Source organism: Zea mays, chromosome 1 (genome assembly GCF_902167145.1).
Source record: "Zea mays cultivar B73 chromosome 1, Zm-B73-REFERENCE-NAM-5.0, whole genome shotgun sequence".
In the NCBI taxonomy this organism is placed as follows: domain Eukaryota; kingdom Viridiplantae; phylum Streptophyta; class Magnoliopsida; order Poales; family Poaceae; genus Zea; species Zea mays.
This window is the reverse complement of record NC_050096.1, coordinates 16,947,068-16,958,769: the sequence shown is the minus strand read 5'-3', so window position 1 is coordinate 16,958,769 and position 11,702 is coordinate 16,947,068. Positions and strand designations below refer to the sequence as shown.

Here is an 11,702-nt window from a genome sequence, read left to right as displayed (position 1 = left end):
AAAAAATAAAAAACAGAGAAAGAAAGAAACAAGAGAGAGAAGGAACCGCAAAAAAAGGTGATAAAGGACAGCCCAGCTGCCCAGGGGCCCTTGGGCCGAACAACCCCACCGGATTGGGCTACCGCTGCAGCCGTTCACTTTCACCCGGCGTGCTCTCTCTCTCCCTCTCTCTGTGTGTGTGTCAGTGACTCAGGGTGTCTGTGTGCGCGCGCCTGCGACAACTAGGCTACGCCGCCGCCGCCCTGCGTCAGGTGTCTAGGTCTTCGCTGGACCCTCCTCCCGCGACGAGCGTCTGCCAGGTTTTCCCGCTCGCACCATTTCACTTCCTTTCCTAATCAGCTGTGTGGTATACCCATGTCGTTTACCGGTTCCATCCCTGTCCATAGGCTGACGGCGATAGCGATGGCGGAAGTGACGGAGAGGAGAAAGCGCGCCGCAGTCGTGGTACTGGGCGACATCGGCCGCAGTCCGCGGATGCAGTACCACTCCCTCTCGCTCGCTAACCAGGTCTGTTTCTCCTAAACCAACCATCTCGTTTTAGCAGTGTTTCGGTTGAATTGGGCAGGGGTGCACTAGAGTCATCTCTCCAGCTTGCTGCGTATGGTCGATTGCTTTATCATTAGGAACAAAAACTTATCTATTGGCCATGGAAAGATTTTGGAGTGATGTGAAGGAAGGGATAGTCCTTACAAGTTACAATTAACTATCCGACGTTCAGAACACCAAACATGCAATTTTAAGTGTGGTCGTGTATGTTTTTTTCTTCTATTAATGTTGATCCTTTGTTCATCCTTTTCACAGGCCAGTATGGAAGTGGACATTGTTGCAAATGGAGGTATTGGGTTCTTTGCAATTTCACTTATTTCACTTTCATGAATCTACTCACATTCTTTAGGCCTTGTTCGGTTGCACGGGGATTGGAGGTGATTGAGGGGGTTTAAATCCCTCCGTATTCAAAATTGAATAGAATGAGACTTAATCCTCTCCAATCCCTCTCAATCCACCTATAATCGAACAAACCCTTAGGCCTTGTTTGGATACTCTAGTATTGACCCTAATCCACATGTATTGAGGTGGCACCTCAATACATATGGATTGGAGTGAATACTAGAGTATCAAAACAAAGCCTAAACAAAGCCTAGTAGGAATCTATTCATATCTCAATTATACGCACTTACACAGCTTAGTTTGTATTGTGCAATATAAAGTTATGTCAGCTTCTGTTGTTTCTTTTTCTTGTGGAGATATGACATTGTGTAAATGAACAGGAAGTGAACCTTACTTGTCACAGAGAGAATCCATCAATTTACATCCACGAGATGGTATTGATGTTGGAAACTATTCTACTCTTGTGTATTATCTTTATTTGCCACTGTTAACTTGAAAATTTTCTCTTCAGAAAAAGTGCAGTTAACAGGAATTTCAAAGATATCAGGTGCGCTGGCACTTCTACTTAAAGCTGCTGTCCAGTTCATTTTGCTAGTTTGGTTCCTTTGTTTTAAGATCCCTCGCCCTTATGTCTTTGTTGTTCAGGTTAGTGTCAAGTTTCTTATTATGTGTATTTAGAATTGCACAACCACTATCAGTTCAGATGTCATATAAATATAGTAAACTTGCTAATGTTAGCATCATGTTTTTGTGCCTGTCTTAAGCTGGATATCATGCTGTGTGGTGGATATGGTCTCATATTTCTGACACATTTTCATTCTGATTAGTCTTTGTGTAGAACATTTGTGAAGCTGTCAATTTAACAGCAATGTATATCCAGTGTTATTAGATTGCAGTCTCTTCGAGTCCCTTTTGTTTGTTGCTTATAGAAGCCCCCCCCTCTTGACATAGCCTCAAAATTTTCAACAACATGCTTTGTGATGCAACAGGAGGCCTAATTTCATTTTTTGTTTATCTTTTCTCCAATAGAATCCACCCTCTGTTCCAACATTGGCTGCTGTAAAACTGGCAAGCTGGCTGAGAGGTGCTAAATTTATTGTTGATTGGCATAAGTTTGGATATACATTGCTGGGGTTGTCGCATGGCAGAAGTCACATCATTGTCAAAATATATTTCTGGTAATCTATTTTACCCTGTTTGTTTATCTTCTGTTGAGATTAACGTAGCATATATAACCTGGTGTTCAAGAAATTTATTCCTTCACTTGATATATCTGTTAATATAGTAACATTTTCTTATTCGATAGGTTTGAGAAGTACTTTGGGCAGATGGCTGATGGTGCCTTTTGTGTTACAAAAGCAATGCAACATGAACTTGCTCAAAATTGGGGAATCAGGTAGACTGATCAAAATTTAAACATAGTTTTCTTCATATATATGAACTGCTTTTCACATTTTCTAGCCTGTACTAATATAGCTTTCAATGCCAGAGCAAAGGTTCTTTATGATCAATCTCCCGATTTTTTCCACCCTGCTTCATTGATGGAGAAACATGGGGTGAGCATCTATTTTGAGTTTTATTTTTCTCCTTCCAGTACCACATGTGACCTTAAGACACTTAATAGTTGTTTAGCAGGCTAGGGAATTCCATCTGTAGTGCTATGGGCAATGCCAAATGCATATCAGTGGGTACGTTTTTCATCAATTAGTGAGAGCATTTTGATGTTTTTGGTTATTTCACTTCAATTTATTTCTTGTTGCCTTATCATACATCGCAGAGGAAGTATGGGAAGACATGAGCATTACTGTCTTCGCCAGTAAGATTGACGATGAAGTTTTCTTGAAGTCTAATAGACCGGCACTTGTTGTGAGCAGCACAAGCTGGTCTGCTCTTTTGAACCATGCAGTCATTGATATAGCCTTCTTTGTGTTCATTGCATGTGATTATCGAGTGAATAGTTCAAATATGAGAAAGGAAATAAACATTTAGCACATATTTTTAGGACGCTAGATGAAGATTTCAGCATACTTCTGGAAGCAGCATTGATGTACGAGACTACGACAGACGTGTCGCTGCAGCTTTAGGTGAAGATGATTCAACAGATGAGGAGCAACTTTGGATTGATATCAAGAATGGGAAGCAATTTGTCTACCCAAGATTACTGTTTATTGTTACAGGTATAATCCATTCTGCTATATTAACTTGAATGACCAAAGTTCAAGCATTCTTTAGTTTTTCATGTATTCCAAATTTTCTAGGTAAAGGACCTGATAGGAAGAAATATGAGGTTCAGATAAAAAGGTTGAAGTTGAGACGTGTTGCCTTGCGGACGATGTGGCTTGCATCAGAGGACTACCCTCTATTGCTCGGTACGCCAGCTAATTTTACATCCGTGTGCACACTTGTAGCACAAAACCTACCTAATTTGATGGTTTTCTAAGCATGAATACTTTCTTTTAAAATATTGCAGGATCAGCTGATCTAGGAGTGTCGTTGCATACATCTTCGTCAGGGCTGGACCTACCAATGAAGGTTACTCATATATACTTGTTTGATTAAAGGCGGAAGGATTTTTATTAACTTGATTATAACCTGAATGGTTTTAGGTGGTTGATATGTTTGGATGTGGATTGCCTGTTTGTGCTGCTCCATTCTCGTGGTAGCCCAGTTTCTTAGTTTTTGATTTGCGATATTTTGCTTCGGCTAGTTCGCTGAAGCATTAAGCTTGCTGCAGTATTGAGGATCTTGTAAAAGTAAACAAAAATGATCTTTTTTCAACATCTTCAGAGCTTGCTGATGAACTTATGGTCAGGATCACTTGTTTATATTAGTTTCCTTGTCATTTCACTGAATGATTATTTTGACATATTTAGAATATGCACACATGACAACTTCCTTTTTTCTCATAAAAGGAAGAACATGATTGCTATTTATCATCAAAACCGATGCTAATGTTTACAGTTGCTAAACGATGCAGATGCTCTTTAAGGGGTTTCCAGAAGAATGCAATGCCTTGAAATCCCTCAAAGAATGTGCCATGAAGTCACCATCATCTTCGAAATGGTCACAGAATGGGAAACCAACGCCCTACCGTTGGTGAACCAAGTAAGTGGCCAAACATTGCTTACTAGAATTGTGTTACACTCGTCAGCTTAGGTCTTACCTATTTTCGTGTCCAAATTTATAGATCGTTGGTTGAGATGTGTGCGAACATATACTCCCTTAATATTAGTCGTTTTAGCCCTTAAAATTTATGTCTATATTCAAATATATATATATATATATATATATATATATATATATATATATATATATATAGGGCAGGTAATAACGGGCATGGTTTTTAAAGCGGTAAGGCGGTCCAAGGCGTTGGACCACCACCTAGACGCCTAGGCGAGGTAGGCGGGCAAGACGCCTAGGCGTCAGACCACCGCCCGGACGCCTAGGCGTCGCCTAGGCGACGCCTAGGCGACGCCTTAAAAACAGTGATAACGGGAGCTCTGGGCTTCCAATAGTTAAAGGAAGCCCAGGCCGACCACCCCTGCAAACTGGTTCAACCAGCGCGCCCAAACAGGCTGTCGGGTGCGCCACCTGTCCCACGTCTGTTAGCGCAAAAAAAAGGAATGCATGCATGAGTCAAACACGATCCAATGCATGCGCATAAATTTAGGAAAGATATGTGCGGCAGGATCTGTTTTTAAATCTTTTATTTCCTCCATAAATTTAGGATCGCTGCAACAGCCATGCAGCTAGACGCGTAAGGACCATTTTATGATATATACTGAGACTAAATATGCTACACTGTGTTAATAATTATGCAATTCGATATACTGCGTAAAAATCTGTTACCAGCTGTATGCACACGAATTTATGATAAAAATAATGTGCAATGAAAGGAAATGAATTACACGCATAGAAACAAAAAATCGTATTTAATGTTTTATTTTCTTAATAAATATAAGATCCCTTCAACAGCCATGCAGCTAAAACACATTAAATCTAGTTTATGATATATACTGATACAAATTATACTACATGGTGTAGGTATTTATGCAATTCGTTACACTGCGTAAAAAATCTGGCATGTTGTTCACTGGTGGACGCACCTTCGGGTTGGAGCGTAATAACCTTAAGTTTTGAGCATAAAATCTCTCAATTATAAGCGTATATACCGAGCCAATGTGAGAGGTTGATAGCTCTAGTAGGTTGTTATTACGATCCTATTTTTATGGCAGATCCAAAAAAACATGGCAGCCGCATGCATGCGGTTATACAGATCCTAAAATTATGGCAAAATGCATGCATGAGTCAAACACGTTCCCTTGCATGCGCGTAAATTTAGGAAAGATATGTGTGGCGGTTTCTATTTTAAATGTTTTATTTCCTCCATAAATTTAGGATCGCTGCAACAGACATGCAACTAAAACTCGTAATGACCATTTTATGCTATATACTGATACTAAATATGCTACACTGTGTAGATAATTATGCAATTCGGTATAATGCGTAAAAATCTGCTACAGGCTGCATGCACACGAATTTATGATGGAAAGAATATGCAATGAAAGGAAATGAATTGCATGCATAGAAACAAAAAATCACATTTAATGTTTTATTTCCTTCATAAATATAGGGTCCCTCCAACAGCCATGCAACTAAACGCATTAGAACTAATTTATGATGTATACTGAAACAAATTATACTACACAGTGTAGGTATTTATGCAATTTCTTACACTGCGTAAAAAATCTGGCATGTTGTTCACTGGTGGACGCATCTCCGGGTGGAGCGTAAAAACCTTAAGTTTTGAGCAAAAAATCCCTCAATTATAAGCGTAAATACCGAGTCAATTAGAGGTTGATAGCTTTAGTAGGTTGTTATTACGATCCTATTTTTATGACAGATCCGAAAAACATGGCAGTCGCATGCATGCAATTTCTATTTTTATACAAATCCAAAAATTATGGCAAAATCGTGGGAGTTTCCATTGCATGCGCGCAAATTAAGAACAACATAAATCAAAGAATTGCCTTTCCAATGTGCATGCAGTAAACTGATATACGAACTCTGTGTTAAAGCATAAAATCATACAGTTTTTAGCGTAAATAATACATATGGTAGGCATAAAACACAATAAACGAAAAGAAAAATGCGCCGGATCGGAGGATGTCACGCGCGATCATCGCTGCGCGCATCTCGCCCCTTCCGTGACGTCGCTCGCTCGAACATCGCGCCTCATGCGTCGCCGTCGCTACTCGCACGTCGACAGGCGTCGCTTGCTCGCCGGCCTTGGAAGTGCCGCCTCCTCGGGGCTTCGGGGACGCCGCCGCTTGCCTGCACAAGGGCCTCGCTGCGGATCGAGGAACCTCCGCCACCGCGCGTCGAGGTAATGGAGTTGCGGCCACCGGCCTGGGATCCGCCGCCGCTCGCCCTCTGGATCGGGGGCCGCCACCGCCAGCCAGGGAACCGCCGCCACCGCATGTCGAGGTCGGGGAGCCACGGCCACCGCAGCCACTGGTCGGGGACCACCGCCGCGCGCGCTATCGGGCAACCGCCGTCGCTAATGAATCGAGATGGGGCGTGAAAAACTAAACCCTAGCACTCCGGGTCCTGTTTTATAGACATCCGGATGTGGTCCGGCTCGATCGGATTGCACTGTCTGGCCCAGGCTTCCTTTAGTTATTGGAAGCCCAGGGCTCCTAATATACAATATATATATATATATATATATATATATATATATATATATATATATATATATATATATATATATATATATATATACTTAAAGCACCAGTTTCAACGGTCGTCATGGTCATCTTTTTACAAATAACCCCTCACAACTATTTCAAATTAACCCGCTGTACGTCTGTCCGGTCCGCGCAACCAACCTCCATGTATAGATGGCCAAACGGCGGCCCGACACGGGCCAGACGTCCACGGGCCACAGCTCTGGCCCAGGCACGTCATGCCGGTCTGCTGGATGTGCCGGGCCGGTCCGCTAGCCCGTCGGTCCATCTGATTAAATTAGCGTAAAATGCGTAAAATGTTAAAAAACGGTGTAGGAGGTGGGGTTCGAACTCATGCCCTGATGGAAGAATGGTGAGAGACACTGTGTGAATCTGTCTAACCAATATAACATTATGCTCAAATGTTTTTAATATTGAATATATGTCTATACGTTTTTTGTAAAATAAAAAAATATAATCGTGTCGGGTTGGGCCAGGACTATGGCCCGAGGTTACAACCCAAGCATGACATGACGTTCTTGGATCTTGCAAGCATTAGGTCGTTTCTGAGACCATATTGGTGCATTGGACTCCATGGTGTTTGAGGTTGCTGAATTGGATGAAGCAACAATGATTTGGACACCCTCAAGATTTCTCATAAGGGGAACGACGTCACCTTGCTCACCAAGATGGAGTTGGTGGAGGGCGAGCTTGGACGGTTCGCGATGATAAGGGGCGAGGAGCCGACACAAACATACAACCGGCTCAAGACCCTTATCAGCAAAATAAGGAGCTACGGAAGCACGCGATGGACAGACCACGACGTCGTCCGACTAATGCTAAGGTCCTTTACCGTTCTTGATCCTCATTTGGTGAATAATATTCGTGAGAATCCCAGGTACACCAAAATGTCGCCCGAAGAAGTCCTTGGAAAATTCGTAAGCGGGCGAATGATGATCAAGGAGGCAAGGTACGTGGACGACGCTCTAAACGGTCCAATCAATAAGCCTCAACCCGTTGCTCTCAAGGCAATAAGGAGCAAGGAGGCGTTACCCTGCAAGGTAGCACAAATTGAGGCGGCCGGACTTAATGATGAAGAGATGACCCTCATCATCAAGAGATTCAAGACGGCGCTAAAGGGTCGCAAGGGACAGCCAAGCAAGACCAAAGCCAAAGGGAAGCGCTCATGCTTCAAATGCGGTAAGCTTGGTCATTTTATTGCTAACTGTCCCGACAATGATAGTGATCAGGATCAAGGGAACAAGAGGGAGAAAAAGAAGAACTATTAGAAGGCAAAGGGCGAGGCACATCTAGGAAAGGAGTGGGATTCGGATTGCTCCTCCTCCGACTCCGACAATGAAGGACTCGCCGCCACCGCCTTCAACAAGTCATCCCTCTTCCCCAACGAGCGTCACACATGCCTTATGGCAAGAGAGAAGAAGGTAAGTACTCGAAACTCTACTTATGCTTCTTCAAGTGAGGACGAATCTAGTGATGAGGATGAAATAGATTATTCATGTTTATTTAAGGGCCTAGATAGAACCAAGGTAGATAAAATTAATGAGTTGATTGATGCCTTGAATGATAAGAATAGGCTTTTAGAAAAACAAGATGACTTGTTGTATGAAGAACATGACAAATTTTTAGAAGCACAAAAATCTCATGCCTTAGAAGTTAAGAGAAACGAAATGCTTTCTTGTGAATTATCTTCTTGCCATGAAACAATTTCTAGCTTAAGGAGCATTAATGATGATTTGAATGCTAAGTTAGAAATAGCTAGTAAATCAACAACTTGTGTAGAAAATGTTGTTATTTGCAATAGATGTAAAGAGTTTGATATCGATGCTTGTAGTGAACACATAGCTTCTATTGCAAAATTAAATGATGAAATGGCTAGTCTTAATGCCCAACTTAAGGCTAGCAAAAGTGATTTTGATAAACTAAAATTTGCTAGGGATGCCTACACGATTGGTAGACACCCCTCCATTAAGGATGGGCTTGGCTTCAAGAGGGAAGCCAAGAACTTAACAAGCCATAAGACTCCCATCTCTACCAAGGAGAAAGGGAAGGCCCCTATGACAAGTAGTACTAAAAAGAACCATGCTTTTATGTACAATGATAGAAGACAGTCTCATAGGAGTTGTAATACTTTTGACTCACATGCCTATGATTCTTATGCTATGTATGCTTCCAGTTCTTCCTATATGCATTGTAGAGATATGCCTAGGAAAAATATTCATCATGTGCCTAGAAAGAATTTTGTTCATGCTCCTAGGAAAGTTATGAATGGTCCCTCTACAATTTATCATGCTTTGAATGCTTCCTTTGCTATTTGTAGAAAGGATAGGAAGATAGTTGCTAGGAAATTAGGGGCAAAATGCAAGGGTGATAAAACTTGCATTTGGGTCCCTAAGGAAATTGTGACTAACCTTGTAGGACCCAACAAGAGTTGGGTACCTAAGACCCAAGCCTAAATTTGCCCTGCAGGTTTATGCATCCGGGGGTTCAAGCTGGATTATCGACAACGGATGCACAAACCATATGACGGGGGAGAAGAAGATGTTCACCCCCTACGTCAAGAATAAGGATTCCCAAGATTCAATCATATTCGGTGATGGGAACCAAGGCAAGGTGAAAGGTTTAGGCAAGATTGCAATATCAAATGAGCATTCTATCTCTAATGTGTTTTTAGTTGAAAGTCTTGGATATAATTTACTATCTGTTAGTCAATTATGTAATATGGGATATAATTGTTTATTTACAAATGTAGATGTGTCTGTCTTTAGAAGATGTGATGGTTCACTAGCTTTTAAGGGTGTACTAGACGACAAACTTTACTTAGTTGATTGTGCAAAATAAGAGGCCGGTCTAGATGAATGCTTAATGGCTAAGACTTGCATGGGCTGGTTGTGGCATCGTCGCTTAGCACATGTGGGGATGAAGAACCTCCACAAGCTTCTAAAGGGAGAACACGTGATAGGTCTAACCAATGTTCATTTCGAAAAAGATAGACCTTGTGCAGCTTGTCAAGCAGGTAAACAAGTGGGAGGAGCACATCACAGCAAGAATGTGATGACCACGTCAAGACCTCTGGAGCTGCTGCATATGGACCTCTTCGGACCCGTCGCCTATCTGAGCATAGGAGGAAGTAAGTATGGTCTAGTTATTGTTGATGACTTTTCCCGCTTCACTTGGGTGTTCTTTTTGCAGGATAAGTCTGAAACCCAAGGGACCCTCAAGCGCTTTTTAAGGAGAGCTTAAAATGAGTTTGAGCTCAAGGTGAAGAAGATAAGGAGCGACAACGGGCCCGAATTCAAGAATCAAGTGGAGGAGTTCCTTGAGGAGGAGGGGATTAAGCACGAGTTCTCCGCTCCCTACACACCTCAGCAAAATGGTGTGGTAGAGAGGAAGAACAGGATGCTCATCGATATAGCGAGGACTATTCTTCGAGAGTTCAAGACCCCCGAGCGCTTTTGGTCGGAAGCCGTGAACACGGCTTGCCACGCCATCAACCGGGTCTACCTTCACCGCCTCCTCAAGAAGACTTCATATGAGCTGCTAACTGGTAACAAATCCAATGTATCGTACTTTCGTGTATTTGGGAGTAAATGCTACATTCTAGTGAAGAAGGGTAGGAATTCCAAATTTGCTCCCAAGGCTGTAGAAGGGTTTTTATTAGGTTATGATTCAAATACAAAGGCGTATAGGGTCTTCAACAAATCATCGGGTTTGGTTGAAGTCTCTAGCGACGTTGTATTTGATGAGACTAATGGCTCTCCAAGAGAGCAAGTTGTTGATCTTGATGATATAGATGAAGAAGATGTTCCAACGGCCGCGACACGCACCATGGTGATTGGAGATGTGCGGCCTCAGGAACAATTGGAGCAAGATCAACCGTCTTCCTCAACTATGGTGCATCCCCCATCCCAAGATGACGAACAGGTACCTCAAGTGGAGGCGCATGATCAAGGGGGAGCACAGGATGATCAAGTTGAAGAGTAAGAAGCACCTCAGGCACCTCCAACCCAAGTTCGAGCGACGATCCAAAGGGATCATCCCGTCGACCAAATATTGGGTGATATTAGCAAGGGAGTAACTACTCGTTCAAGATTAGTTAATTTCTGTGAACATTACTCCTTTGTCTCTTCTATTGAGCCTTTCAGGGTAGAAGAGGCCTTGCTAGATCCGGACTAGGTGTTGGCCATGCAGGAGGAACTCAACAACTTCAAGCGCAATGAAGTTTGGACACTGGTGCCTCGTCCCAAGCAAAATGTTGTGGGAACCAAGTGAGTGTTCCGCAACAAACAGGACGAGCACGGGGTGGTGATGAGGAACAAGGCTCGACTTGTGGCAAAAGGTTATGCCCAAGTCGCAGGTTTGGACTTTGAGGAGACTTTTGCTCCTGTGGCTAGGCTAGAATCAATTCGTATCTTGCTAGCATATGCCGCTCACCATTCTTTCAGGTTGTACCAAATGGATGTGAAGAGCGCTTTCCTCAACGGGCCGATCAAGGAGGAGGTGTACGTGGAGCAACCCCCTGGCTTCGAGGATGAACGGTACCCCGACCACATGTGTAAGCTCTCTAAGACGCTCTATGGACTTAAGCAAGCCCCAAGAGCATGGTATGAATGCCTTAGAGACTTTTTAATTGCTAATGCTTTCAAGGTCGGGAAAGCCGATCCAACTCTTTTTACTAAGACGTGCGATGGTGATCTTTTTGTGTGCCAAATTTATGTCGATGACATAATATTTGGTTCTACTAATCAAAAGTCTTGTGAAGAGTTTAGCAAGGTTATGACGCAGAAATTCGAGATGTCGATGATGGGCGAGTTGAACTACTTCCTTGGGTTCCAAGTGAAGCAACTCAAGGACGGCACTTTCATCTCCCAAACGAAGTACACGCAAGACTTGCTAAAGCGGTTTGGGATGAATGATGCCAAGCCCGCAAAGACGCCGATGGGAACTGACGGACACACCGACCTCAACAAAGGAGGTAAGTCCGTTGATCAAAAAACATACCGGTCCATGATAGGTTCTTTGCTTTATTTATGTGCTAGTAGACCGGATATTATGCTTAGCGTATGC

General features: G+C 42.7%; 1 pseudogene; it reads left to right on the top strand.

The window, feature by feature from the left end:
* The first annotated feature begins 278 nt into the window (after positions 1-278).
* LOC103631792 (UDP-glycosyltransferase TURAN-like) lies at positions 279-4,167 on the top strand (annotated as a pseudogene).
* Positions 4,168-11,702: the final 7,535 nt, after the last annotated feature.